Source organism: Carlito syrichta, unplaced genomic scaffold (assembly GCF_000164805.1).
Source record: "Carlito syrichta isolate Samal-C Ts95f unplaced genomic scaffold, Tarsius_syrichta-2.0.1 Scaffold308825, whole genome shotgun sequence".
Lineage (NCBI taxonomy): Eukaryota > Metazoa > Chordata > Mammalia > Primates > Tarsiidae > Carlito > Carlito syrichta.
The window spans coordinates 299,066-314,097 of NW_007252921.1; the positions used below are offsets into that span (position 1 = coordinate 299,066).

Sequence of the window (15,032 nt, forward strand, 5' to 3'; positions counted from 1 at the left end):
TCTTGATCTCTGACTCAACAATAAGTCTGTGACATGTTTCTAATTTTTTCTTTAATTAACCAGTGTTTTTGAAAAGCAATATACTGAAAAAGCCTCAAGTGATACAACTACCCTCACCCTCCTCTTGCGTATCGGGTTGATGCATAAGTTCACAGCAAAGCCAGAAGGTCTTCCTGAACACGGAGAAACACTCAGGCAAAGTGGCCTTCTTTGGAAAGACAAAGCCATCCCCCTGCCGTTCCTCCCCAATTGGCATTGTCCTGTAACTGGCACAAATGTTTCAAGCCACTTCCTCTGCCTTTACTCCTCTGTTAAACACTCAGTAGTGTTTGGGTTTTTTCTGCTTGACACTCCATCTTCTTTAGCCCACAAATAGCACTCATTTTCTTCATTTCTGCAAAATACAAGGCGAATCCAGAAGCACAACATTGTCGCTCCAAATGACAAACGATTAACAAATTCCCTACCTGTTAGTGTTGCTATGCCAAAAACAAACACTATGAGCTTAGGCATCAGCCTAATATTTCAGCGGTTTGAAGAGCATCATGATCCCAAATTTGGACTGGCCAATGGATGAGGGACAGAAATTTATGAGGTACCCTTACCTGGCTCTACAGAAGTGCAAAAATACTCCCAAATAACAAAGCCATTGTAGTCACCAAACCGACGTCAGAGACACAAAATCACGATGTCATTGTGCTGTAAGATCCCCATTCTGGGCGCGGAGTCCTCAGGAAGAGGGCAGATGAGGTTCAGACAGTCAGGACCTACCTCCAGTGACCCGTTGTAATTCCTGTTGGAATCAGTTTCTTTTCAGGCAAAAGAATCTCTTGTTTAAGTGACACAAGCAACTGGAATTATTGCTTAAAAAAAACTGAATTATCTGTAGAAAGGCAAATGGGTCATATAAGGAATAATTTATATTCATAATATACTTATAACTTCTACAAAAATAAAATTATTCTTCTTATTTTATAATGTATTAACATTTTAAAAGTCTTAATGACCTTTTCATGTCAATACAAAAACCTTTAGGACAACTTTCTTCATGGCTGCATGGTATTCCTCTGTGTTGCTGGCACTATAGTTTATTTACCCAATCCTCTGTTGTAGGACAGCCATGCGATTTCTAAGTTCCACTGTTACAGACAACACTGCAAAGAGCCTTATTAAATATGCATCTGTTTGTCATCCGGTTTTACTTTTAGCACAAATTCCTAGACATGGAATTTTTTCAGATGCATATTTCAGACCTCTACATTGCCAAATTTATCTCCAGAAAAGACACTTGGATGTGTACTTTGCCAGCAGTGTATGGAGATACCAATGAGTGGATTTTGCACCGTGAAATATACATTCAGAACAGCACACGTGTACCTACACAAACAGTTTATTGAATACTTACAAATGAAACACCCATGTACCCACTGCCTAGGTCAAAAATATAACGTTCCCTTTCCCTTCCTACTTTCTTGTCAGAATAAATTTCTTTCTTCCCTCTATCTTGATTTTTGTGTAAATAATCCATTTGCTTTTATTAGTAATCTACCACCTATGTACACACCTCTAAGCATTAGTTTTTAGGTTTTAGAAGTTTATGTAAGTAAAATACAATGAGAATTCTTTTGTATCTTTCCTCTCTTGCTCAATATCATCTTTGTGAGATTCATCGTGTGCTTGCAAATAGCTGTGGTTTGTTCATTTTCATTGTTATATCATATTTCATCGTACAAATATATCACAATGTGCTTATCACATTTGCCTATTGAGAGATATTTTCATGTAATCTTTTATGTCCGGATAGCTTTGCTCAACAAATGCCTGAGAAACATCTTTGTAGTTTTGAGTGTAGCTGGAACGCATTATTTTCTATTGTTGCTTAGTGTTCTAGATATGAATATAATTTTAAATGTATATAAATATATGCTTAAATAACTGTGGGTCTGTTTTGAGATCCTACATTTAATTCCCTTGGATTATATGTCTGTTCTTGTGCCCTTAGCACCCTGTCTTTATTGCTTTTTTGATAAGGCTCTTTACCTGAAGTTTAAGTTGTCAACTTTGTTTTCTTCTATAAAATCATCTACACTCTTCTAGACCCTTTGTCTTTCATCTTTGTGGTGGCATATAATTGCAGTTTGTCCATTTGCATTCCTGTTTAACAATCTACTCTGTGAATATACCACGATTTATCTATCCAATGTACTGTTCATGAGTCTTTGTGTAGTTCCTAGTTTGGGATTCTTACATGTATGTTGTTTCAAACCCTTTGTTTCTTTTGGTAAAGTTATGTATGCATTTTGGGGAGATAATTTTCTGGGTTGCACAGTTTCCAAAAACTGGGTTTAGGAGATATTGACAGTGTTTCCGAGTGATTGTTCAAGTTTAGACCACCATCAACTAGTTGCTCCATACCCATGCCAAGGACTTTCTGTCCTTTTCACTGGAATCATTCTGGTTTAGAGCAGAAATTAATAATTTCAGTGTTGTCCAATTTATCATTTCCCCCTTTATCCTTAGTACTTCCTGTGTCTCATATAAGAAATATTTCATTATGTACATGTTTCAAAATCAGGAAGGTAGTTTATTCTGAAAGCATTATTACTTGTTCACATTTAGATCTGTCAAACCATCTGGAGCTGATCTTTATGTGTGTTCTGAAATGGGGTTCAAGGTTAATTTTCGTTCATATGGGCATTCAGTTGACTCAGAACCATTCATTAAAAAGACCACTCTTTCCCCCATTCCCACTAACTGTAGGTATCACTTTTTTCATAAATTAGATGACCACATATGTATGATATGTTTTTTGGACTGAGAGTCTATTTCATTAGCTTATCTGTGTCACTTCCATTTCCCAAAGTGCTGGGATTATAGGTGTGGCCCACCATGCCTGGCCTGTAATAAGCTTTTTTTTTCTGTTTAAATGAACATGAGACTCCTTACTTCAAGTGATCCTCCGGCCTCAGCTTCCCAAGTAGCTTGGACTACAGGCACTTGCCACCATGCCCAGTTAATTTTATTTTGTAGAGGTGAGGGTCAACTGTGTTACCCAGGCTGGTATGGAACGCCTGTCCTCAAGCACTCCACCTATCAACATTGGCCTCCCAAAGTGCTGGAATTACAGGCATGCACCACTGTGCCCCACAAAAGTGTATTTTTAGAATAATTTGTTCATTTATCAAAATTTGACAGCTTATTTTGGAGTGAAATTCATCATGATGTCTTTTTCTTATCCTTGTATGTCTGTTGGCTCTGTATTGATGTCCTTTTTTTATTCCTGATATTGGTCATTTGTGGGGTTTCTCCCTCTTTTTGCTCTTGATAAGTGTTGCTAGAGTTTATTAGTCTTATTACCATTGTTAAGAAATCAACTTTGACTTGGTCAGTTTTCTCTGATTCCACGATTGGTTTTTATTTCATTTTCTCCTCTGATGTTTATTATTTTCTGTTTTTGAAATTTGTTTTTAAACTTCTGTTCTTTTCTTCTAGACTTTTAGATATAAGCCTAGATAACTGATAAGCAGCCTTTTAAATATTTTTATATCTGCAATTAAGGGTATAAATTTTACCACACATTGCTTTACCTTCACCACATGGAGTTTGATTTCTTATATTTTGTATTATCATTTAGTTTAAGACATCTTATAATTTCTATTTTGATCTCTCCTCTGCTTATAGATTATTTGAAAGTGTATTGCTTAACTTCCAAGAAGTTGAGGACTTCCTAGTTTTCTTTATTATTTTTTAACTTAGTCTAATTAGGCTAGAATATGATTGGAAATCATTCTCTATGATTTCCATCCTCTCAAATTTGTAGATTTACTATACATCACCAAATGTAGTCAACTTTGACAAATGTTCTGTGTGCACTTCAATTATGAAATGTGTCATTGTATGATGCATTGTTTATTATATATCAGTTAGATCATTTTTGTTATATTATTCAAATTTTTCACATGCTTTCTCACATTTTATTTGCCTGTTGTATTAGCTACTGAGATATATGTGTTAAATTCTCCCACTATGATTGGGGATTTGTCTATTTCTCCTCTTAGTTCTGTTCATCTTCATTTTATATATTTTTACACTATGTTTCTGCCTTCATTTAGATTTGAAATCATATCTTCCTGATGGATTGACCTCTTTATCATTTAAAAATATCCCTTTTATTTGTAAAGCTACTTGCTGTCTTAAAGTCTATTTTGCATCATACTTTCTTTCTTAATTTTTTATATTAAAGATGTAGGGTACAATTCAGGGTTTGGCATACAAATGTTCATTATGTAGGTACCCTTGTTGATGAGGTGTGCCCCCTCTCCCCTGGCAGTTTCCCACTACTGCCATTTCCTTTCTTATAGTATTATAATTGTTCAAGGTCTTATGAGTGAGAATATGTGGTAGCCAGTTTTTTGTTTCTGTAACAGATCACTCAGAATTTTAGAGTCTGAGTCTATCCAAGTTGCTGTGAAGTTCCTACTTTTGTCCTTTATGGCTATATAATATTCCATTGTGTATATGTACCACATTTTAAAAATCCAGTCCTCTTTTGTTTGGCCACATGGGTTTGCTTTCTCTCTTTTTTTTTAATTTTTAAAGATGTGGGGTACATTTCAGGTTTAAGTGTACAAATGTTCATTATGCAGGTGCCTTATTTTGCCTAGTAATGTTACCATGCTAGCCATTTTCGTTATTGTTTGTGTACTGTGACTTTAACTATTTTTTCACTTTCCACTTTTCTGTGCCCCATATTTAAAGCAAGCTTCATATAAGCAGCTTGTATTGTGGTTTTGTTTTCTCATTCAGTCTGAAAGTATTATATTAATTGATGTTTTAATTGCTTACATTTAAAGTGATTTTTTTGTAGAGAATCCTATTTTCTTTCAGCACTGTAAAAGATGTTATTTATTGTCACCTGACTTCCATAATTTCTTTTGATAAGTCATCTGTCAGTTGTAAAATTTAATTTTGCCTAATCCCAAAAGGATGCATTTCAAATCTTTTTCTCTCTCATTTTTAAAAAATTCATTTTTGAAAATTTAATTTTATTTACTTTTTATTTTTTTAATCAATATTTTTTATTATGATATTGTGGGGTACAGTTAAGGGTTAGGTATACAAATATGCTTCGTTCAGGCACCCTTGTTGATAATAGATGTCTCCCCATCCCCAGACAGATATTTACTACCGTTAATCCCATCTCCCTTCTCCTCCTGCCCAATAGTTTCCCACCACTATCAGTCATTTTCTTATAGTATTATGTTGGATGTTCAACGTCCGCTATATGAGTGAGAACATGTGATACTCAGATCTTTGTTTCTGTGAGAGATCAGTTAGTATTAGAGACTCTAGTTCCATCCAGGTTGCTGCAAAATTCATGATTTTGTTCTTTTTTATGGCTGCGTAGAATTCCATCGTGTATATGTAGCATAATTTTTAAATTCAGTCCTCTTTTGATGGATAGCATGGTTGCTTCCAGGTTCTTGCTATTGTGAAAAATGCTGCGGCAAACATATGTGAGCAGGTATCTTTTCTATAGAGTGATTTGAGTTCTTCAGGGTATATCCCCAGTAGTGGGATTGTGGGGTCATATGGGAAGTCAATATTTAGAGCTTTTAGGAATTGCCATACAGTTTTCCATAGAGGTTGCACTAGTTTGAACTCCCACCAACAATATAGAAGTGTTCCCTTTTCACCATACCCTCTCCAGCAACTGTTATTTTTTGAGTTATTGATAACTTCCATTCTGACTGGAGTTAGTTGGTATCTCAGTGTGGTTTTGATTTGCATCTCCCTGATGATTAAAGAGGTTGAACATTTCTTCATGTGTCTGTTGGCTGCTTGGAGGTCTTCCTTTGAGAAGTGTCTGTTCATATCTTTTTCCCATTTTATAATGTGGTTGTTTGTTTTGTTCTTTTCAGCATGTCTGAGTTCCTTGTAGATCCAAGATGTTAAGCCTTTGTCAGACCTGGAGTTGGCAAATACTTTTCCCCAGTCTGTAGGCTGTCTCCCTGCTCTCTTGATGGTTTCTTTGGTTTTGCAGAAGCTTGTCAGTTTAATGAGGTCCCACTTGTCTATCTTATCTCTTATGGCGTGTGGGTTTTGGGTTTTGTTCAGGAATTGGATGCCAGTTCCATTTTCCATGAGGGTATGTTCTTCATTTTCTAAGGTTGTTATGGTTTGAAGTTTTACATTTAGGTCTCTGATCCATTTAGAGTTAATTTTTGTGTATGGGGATGGATAGGGGTCCTATTTCAATCTCTTGCATGTGGTCAGCCAGTTTTTCCAGCACCATTTACTGAATAGGTTCTCCTCTCCCCAGTGGTAGGTGGTGGACGCTTTGTCAAAGATGAGTTGGATGAGAAATTGAGGTTTTGCTTCTGGAATCTCAATTCTATTCCATTGGTCTGTGTGCCTGTTCCTGTACAAATACCAAGCTGTTCTGATGATTGTAGCTTTATAGTAAAGTTTGAAGTGTGATAATGTGATACCACCTGCTTTTTTAAAAAATTTTTTTATTTTTGTTGAGGATTGTTCTGGCTATTCTTGATCGTTTGTGTTTCCATATGGATTCCTGTGTTATTTTTTCTAGGTCTGAGAAGAATGTTGCTGGTAATTTGATGGGTATTGCATTGAATTTGTAGATTGCCTTAGGTAAGATGGACATCTTCACAATGTTGATTCTTCCAATCCATGAGCATGGGATATTTTTCCACTTGTTTGTGTCATCTTTGATTTCTTTGAGCAGTGTTTTGTAGTTTTCATTGTAAAGGTGTTTCTCATTTCTGGTTAGGAAGATGCCAAGGTATTTCATTTTTTTTTTTTTGTGGCTATTGTGAATGGAGTTGTGGTTTTTATTTGGATTTTTGTTTGTTTATTATTGGTGTAAAGAAATGCAATTTTCTTTTGCACATTTATTTTATATCTTGAGACTTTGCCAAAGGCCTTTATCAGTGTAAGGTGGTTTTTGACAGATTCTCTTGGGGTTTCAAGGTACACAATCATGTCATCTGCAAAGAGAGATAACGTGACTTCCTCTTTTCCCATTTGGATACCCCTGATTGCCTTCTCTTCTCTGATTGCTCTAGCCAGGACTTCCAATACTATATTGAACAGGATGGGTGATAGTGGGCATCCTTGTCTTGTTCCAGTTTTCAGGGGAAATGGTTCCAGTTTTTGTCCATTTAGGAGTATGGTGGCTGTGGGTTTTCGTAGATGCCTTTTACTATTTTGAGGTATGTTCCCCGTATGCCTAGATGTTCGAGGGTTTTTATCAAGAAGGGGTGCTGGATTTTATCAAAAGCTTTTTCTGCATTTAATGATACAATCATGTGATTTTTGTTTTGACATCTGTTGATGTATTTAATTACATTTATGGTTTTACAAATGTTGAACCAGCCTTGCATCCCAGGGATGAAACCTGGGTCATGATGGATGATTTTTGAGATGTGTTGTCGAATCCGGTTCACTATGATCTTGTTGAGAATTTTAGCATCTATGTTCATCAAAGTTATTGGCCTGTAGTTCTCTTTCTTTGTTGGGTCTTTACCTGGCTTGAGTATCAATGTGATGTTAGCTTCATAAAATGATTTGGGGATAGTTCCATCTTTCTCAATCACCTGGAATACCTTCAGTCGGATTGGTAACACCTCCTCCTTAAATGTCTTGTAGAATTCTGCTGGAAAGCCATCTGGTCCAGGATTTCTTTTTGTAGGTAGTTTTCTTATTATGTAGTCAATTTCCTTGATTGTTATTGGTCTATTTAGGGTCTCAATTTCTTCTTGTTTCAACCTAGGCAGGTTGTGTGATGACAGAAAGTCCTCCATTTCCGAAAGGTTTTCAGGTTTGTTTCCATACAAGTGTACATAGTAGTCTCTAATGATCTTTGATATTTCTTCAGGATCAGATATGATTTCATCTTTTGTGTTTCTGATTGTGTTTATTTGGGCTTTTTCTCTCTTTTTCTTGTTCAGTCTAGCTAGGGGACCATCGAGCTTGTTTATCCTTTCGAAGAACCAACTTGTTGTTTCTTTGATTTTTTGTGTTTTCTTTTTGTCTTCTATGTCCTGGACTTGGGCTTTTATTTTGGTTATCTGGATTCTTCTGCTGAAAGTAGGGTTTTTGTGGTCTTGCTTTTCCAGCTTCCTTAGGTGGCTTTTTAGGCTGTTAATTTGTGGTCCTTCCACTTTCTTCATGTGCATTTGTAGGGATATAAATTCTCATCTTAATACAGCTTTCATGGCATCCCAGAGATTCTGGTAAGATGTTTCTCCATTTTCATTTGTTTCCAGGTATCTTTTAATCTCTGTTTTCATTTCATCATTGACCCAGGAGTTGTTTAGCATCATGCTGTTTAGTGTCCATTATTTTGTGGGTTTTGGGGGGACCTTGTTAGTGTTAATGTTTATTTTTATTCCACTGTGGTCCGAGAAGGTGCATGGTAGAATTGAAGTCCTTTTAAATTTGCTTATGCTTGATTTATGGCCATGTATGTGGTCGATCTTAGAGTACGTTCCATGCGGTGATGTGTAGAATGTGTATTCTGTGGTCTTTGGATGGAGGATTCTGTAGGTATCAATTAAGTCCATTTGATCAAGAGTCACTTTGAGGTTTTGGATCTCGTTGCTGATTTTTGTCCTGATGATCTGTCTAGGGTTTTGAGTGGGGTATTAAAGTCCCCAGCTATGATGGTATTTGAATTGATGTCCTTTTTTAGTTTTCCTAGGAGCTGCTTTATGAAAGTCAGTGCTCCTATGTTCGGTGCATATGTGTTTAGGATGGATATTTCTTGTTGATGGATTGAACCTTATATTATTATGTAGTGGCCTTCTGTATCTTTTTAAATTTTTGATTGTTTAAAGGGTATTTTGTCTGAGATTAAGATCTCAACTCCTCCTTTCTTTTGTGTTCCATTCGTCTGAAAATTTGTTTCCCATCCTCTTATTTTGAGTCTGTGAGTGTCCTTTCTAGTGAGGCAAGTCTCTTGAAGGCAGTAGATCTTTGCCTGGTGATATTTCATCCATTTTGCCATTCTATGTCTTTTCAGTGGTGCATTTAGTCCATGCACATTCAAACTAATTATTGAAATGTGAGAGTTGATCCCTATCTTAATGTTCTTACAGAGTTGTAGTTCTTCCTGTTTGTGTGTTGTCCTTCTTTTGGTTTTACAGTTGGATCATGTGTGTTTTTTATCTTTTGCCTGTACTCTTGTGAAGAACGTTGTTGTTCTTTTTTCCTTTTCTTCTGTGTTCAGTACTTTCTTAAGAGTTTCTTGTAGAGGTGGTCTGGTGGCAGTGTAGTTTCTTAGGGATTGCATATTTGGGAAAGATTTCAATTCTCCCTCATTTATGAAGCTTAGCTTGGCTGGGTAGGTTATTCTCAGTTGAAATTGTTTATCTTTTAGAACTTTTAAGGTAAGGCTCCAAGCTCTCCTAGCCTGGAGGGTTTCTGTAGATAAATCTGCTGCTATTCCAATTGGTCTTCCCTGTTAGGTAGTCTGACCTTTTTCTCTTGCAGCCTTTAGGATTTTTTCCTTTATACCTACTTTGTTTAGGCGAATTATTATGTGTCTAGGAGTTGGTCTTCTCATTTGTTGTCTTGCAGGGGTTTTCTGAATCTCTTGTGTTTGAATTTTTTCATCACTGATGAGATGAGGGAAGTTTTCCTAAATGATTTCATTAACTGTTTTTTCCAGTGTGGCCTGTTTCTCTCTCTGCCTCAGGAAGGCGAATTACTCTTAGGTTCGGTCTCTTGAAGTGATCGTTCATCTCTTGAAGGCTTTGTTCTTTCTTATTGAGCTTCTTTTCTATGCTTTTGACAGTTTGGGTTATTTCTGTGTTTCCGTCTTTGAACTCTGAGATTCTTTCTTCCACTTGGCTAATTCTGCTTTCCATGCTTATTAGTTTGTTATTTATTTCCATCACAGTATTCTTTACTTCTGTTATTTCTGACATCAGCTCCTTCGTATTTTCTTCTTGTCTCTCCTCAATTTTTTAAATTCTGTCTATTAATGTCTTGATGTCTGGGTTTGTTGCAGTCATTCTGGGGGGTCTTCATTGTTTCTGTTCCGGAATCTATGTTCTCAGTGTCTGATCCCCCAGGGGTCTGTGTGAGACCTATATTCTTCTTTTGGTTTTTCTTCATTTGTGTGGTTTTTTCCTTCCCTACTTTTTCCTTTCCCCCCACATTACTGTCTTATTTAATTCTGTTATTCAGGGGTAGAGAGATTTCTTTTACTTCTGTTTGTTCAATCTCCTATTCTTCTTATGTATGCCCTCTTACTTTGTTCAATTCTGGAGTTGTACTGTAGGTTGGAGGTGGTCCTTTTTGCAGTTTTGAGATTTACTTAAGGTGGGATCTGTGATTCAAAATCTATCTGCAGGCCCTGGTATCCACCGACAGGTGTGTGGGTAATGTGAGACCCACTTCCCACTGCCTTGGATTCTGTCCGTGCAGTGGGGCTGTCAGTTTACTCCCTGAAATAAAATCAGGTTAGCAGAGGGAAGGGAATGGAGCAGACAGTGGGGGGAAGAGGAGGATGGAGAGGGAAGAGTAAGGGGGGAAACAGATGAGTGTATCAACAAATGGAGAGAGAGAGACCTAAACCGAAACAGATAAAAACAATAGACCACAGCTACAGACTAACCAGCTCCCATACAAAAAAAATTAAAACATACAATGATGCTAACATACAAGCTAACCAACTACCTTATTGGTGTGCTATTCCTCTATACAAAGAAATGGTTTACAGAGAGGAGAAAAGAGAAGAAAAGGAAAAGAGAAAAAAGTAACAAAACAATAGGAATAGAATCAAGTCATTAAACTAACAGAACCAATTGAGCACACTCTGAGACTTTTCGTTTAAGTCCAATGTACTTTCAGCTCTGATTTTTAGCTGTCTTCTCAAGCTGGTAAATTAGTTCACAGTTGGGGTCAGTTGCCCCTGGTCTGTTGTGAAGGACAGTTCAGATCACCCTCAGTTCACCACTCAAATCTGGCCTGTGTCTGTTTTTCAAGCTTGCTTTTCTCGTTTTGGTGTTGTTACCTTGAATCGCCATCAGGTGGTGCTATCTCAGCTGCTCGCCCCAGAGGGGGTGGAGCAGGCCAGGAGCCTGAGAGAGGCCGGACTACAGCCTTGGCACAGAACAAGACCCTGACTTTAAGAAAATACGTTTTAGGATTATATATCCAAGCATGTTTCCCTTTGGTTTTGTTTGTTTATTTTTGTCTCCCACCCTGAAACAAACATCCTATAGACTGTGTTAATGGGTTTTTTTTTCATCCTCTTGTTGACTAACACAGTTTCTTATATTAGTTTATTTGAAGTTTTTCATTAGTTATGGGAAGTGTTCACTAATTATCCCACCAAATCTTGATTTTCTCCTTCTCCATTTTATCTCCTTATGGAAATTCAACAACATGTGAGTGAGAACATTGAACTGTGCACCACTGGTATTCTCCTTTCCTCTCCATTCTTTCTTTACCCGTGCTTCACTTTTGACATTTTTCTGTTGACTTTTTCCCCTGTTCAGTAATCCTGTGATCCTTAAAATGTTTCTGCTAAACATATGAATTAAAATGTTAACATGAAATAATGATAACATGAAACTTTTTAGTTTTATAATTTTTGGGTTTTTCGTACAGATTATAACTGATAATACCCTCATACTTTCCCACCATTTTCTCCACGTTCTTCTGTTTTTCCTGGCTGTATTATCAACTCATTTCAAATTCTATAATTTAATATCTAGGTCACTTGCTTCTACTGTATTTTTTCCTTTGGCTTTTGTTCATATTGCTTTGACTCATGGTATACTAGTAATTTTTATTGAATACCAGACATTGTGTATTAAAGAATAAATGCCCCATATGAAGTTATTTTCTTGTAGGCAAAGTTTACATTTTTTTTTTTGAAGGAAAGGTATAGTTGAGTGTTGATGATCTTAAACCAATAGAGGAAGAACAGAGTCTTTTCAGCTAAGAAAAATGAAAATTCAATTTAGGTAATACTCTTTCTGCCTCTGCTTTGTGATTAGCTTTACTCTTGTCCTGGAAAGAAATTTTATAAATCAAGACAGGGTTTAATAGTCATTGTCGCTCACACTGGAGTGCAGTGGTACAATCATAGCTTGCTCCAGCCTTGAACTCTTGAGCCAAATGATTCTGACACCTTAGCCTCCTAAGTAGCTGGAACTACAGGTGCATGTGATTATATCTGCCGAATTTTTATTTTTATATTTTAGATAAATATCTTGCTATGTTGCTCAGGCTGGTTTTGAACTCCTGGCCTCAAACATTCCAACTGCTTTGGTCTTCCAAGTAGATGGGATTATATGCATGAGCCACCACTCAGGGCTATATTTTATTCTTAAATCCTGTGAGGCACATTTAAGAAAGTCAAATAGAGCTGGGCTCAGGGGCTCAGTCTGTAATCCCGTTCCTTGGGAGGCTGAGGTAAGTGGATTGCCTGAGCCCGCAGGTTCGAGATCTGCCTGGGCAACTTGACGAGACTTCGTCTCTACAATAAATCAAAAATTAGCTGGACATGGTAGCGTGCACCTGTAGTTCCAGCTACTTGGAAGGCTGAGGTGGAAGGATAGCCGGAGCCCAGCAGGTCGAGGCTGTGGTTGCTGGGAGCAGCCACTGCACTCCAGTCTGGGTGACAGAGTGAGACTCCAACTCAAAAAAAAAAAAAGAAAGTCAAATAGGTTATGCTATTTACATTGAAAGTGTATTTCCCAAATCAAAATAATTACATAAATTTACCAACCCAAGAAGAAAACACTCCCGAGACCCTGATCATCCTTTGCAAATTACAATAAATGTTGGACTTCAGCCTCTGTAATATGATTCCTATAGCGCTTTGCCTCCAGCTGCTATTTCCCCTTGGGTGATTGTTCTTTCTCTGCATCCTTGGGATCTATGTGCTCTTTTAGCCTTGGAGTAGTAACCTCCATGAGGGAAGTCCACAGAGGAAGATATCCCTGGTCTCAGTCCAGGGGATACTGGAGGCCTGAGCTTTGGGACTCTAATAGCCCGTCTTTGTGCCTGATCCCATCTCTTCCAGTTATGCTGAGCTGATGGTTTGGGACAAGAATGGGTTGTGACTTTCTGGCAAAGTGTCTCTTTTTGAAAGGCAAGGACTAGTAAATGGTAAGAGGGAATAAGAGCAGAGTCTAAAAAGAATGCAGGAGAAAGTCTGAAGTACATCACTGTGCAGAGAGTGAGAATGAGGTAGAGAAAGGACATAAGGAGTGACTTAGAGAAGGTGAAATTTAAGTAGGAAAAACAGGGGGAGGGAACAACAGCTCTAAACAACAATTCTCCTAATTGTTGCCCCGCAGAAGTAGTGAGGAAGAGACTGCAGGATTCTAGGCAGGAAAGATTTCTAGAAGCCCTGTGATAGGTCTGTGGGGGAAGGACAGGATGAGTTCACAGCAGAATAGGAGGTCTGTGTGAATGAGGTCAGTCTGTTCCCATAGCTCACTAGAAATGATGAGAAACTACAATCCATCTTAGATCCTTATGCATGGCAACACAGGTGAAATGGTGTTAATTAGGAAAGTCTGAGCGATAAGAGGGCATGGTTCAGGGGTAGATCATTTGGCTGTGTGTCAAGTAGTCTCTGGTTCCAGACGATGGGTCCTTGCTGACTTCCTTTTATACTGCCCACGTGTTTGCGATCACTCCGTCCCTTGGACATTGATCTATCTGATTCCCATATTACCACTTTTTCATGGCTTGAATCCCTTCTTCAGGTTACTACTTCCATCTGACACGTTAAGGGACTCAGCAAACGAATAAAGGGAAAGATGAGAAGTGGTAAAGGCGGTTCATTTCCTGCCTGAGTGTTCAGTGCAAAAATCAGAGATGTGGATTCCAGTTGTGACTCGGTCTCAAATGAGGTGTGTTTTGTTTGGACATGGTTTTATTACCCTCATTATTTTTCAGGACTATTCCCTGGAAAGGCACATATTAAACCAGTAGCTCCAAACCGTGACTTAGACAGCACAGGGAGTGTGTTAGAAGCACTTGTCATCTCTATGTCCATTTCCCAGAGAGTCTGGCTGAGGAGTTCTCGAGGCGGCCCTAGAACTTGTGCTTTTATTCAACCCTGCCCTTCCCACCCTAACCTCCAAGGGGTCTGTGGAGCGGCCAATTCTTTGCATCCTGCTCTTCTAGTTGAGTCTGAAGGACGTTCTAGCTGCAAACCTCAATGGTTTTTAGTGCCATTTCCTTCAGCCAGGAACTAGAGAAGGAAGAATGTTGGTGATTAGTAGAGGAGACAGGCAGGTATGAAGAGGTGGAAAGTGAGAGGTGGGCATAGTATGAATGGGATTTATGTTGACAGAACAGCAGCAAGTACACATATCAGGATGCTGACAGTTGGGTGTGCCTATTCAGGTTATAGTGCTTATTAATGATTAATGACCATGTGGGGGTATAGCTCAGAGGTAGAGCATTTGACTGCAGATCAAGAGGTCCCTGGTTCAAGTCCAGGTGCCCCCTAGGTATGTCTTTTTCACCCACTGCAAAATTCGAATTCTAGCCTTTCTCCACCACATTGTTTCATTCTGCAAGGGAAGCTAGACAGAAGGCAAGCTAGGTCCTCACTTGAAAGCTGCCCTGACAACTGCAGCTCCCGAGATATCCAATTCCTTCAAGGATGAGTAAATGCTCATACGTTCTGGAATTAACATATTTTTTTATGCCTATTATCCTAACCTTCTTAATTTTATTTTGGGAATTCACAATCGTCTCAGTCTTGTTGGAAGACAGGGTCTTGACTGGCCAGATATGTCCTCCCCCGAATATTGGTATGTTAGTTAGGATTTTCCAGATAAAATAAACCAGTAGTGTGTGTGTGTGTGTGTGTGTGTGTGTGTGTGTGTGTGTGTGTGTGTGAGAGAGAGAGAGTGTTCTTATAAATCCTTCTAATGCAAGCTTTTTAATCCATCCTATGCTATTGAACAGTTCTTTGCTATAATTAATATTCCTTATTTTATCCCAAGTTTTACTTTCCATCTTCCTTG

The 15,032-nt window shown here is 38.0% G+C and overlaps 1 non-coding gene across 1 annotated transcript; it reads left to right on the forward strand.

The window, feature by feature from the left end:
* The first annotated feature begins 14,436 nt into the window (after positions 1–14,436).
* Positions 14,437–14,508, forward strand: TRNAC-GCA. The gene has a single exon. It is a non-coding gene; the product is annotated as a tRNA-Cys (tRNA).
* Positions 14,509–15,032: the final 524 nt, after the last annotated feature.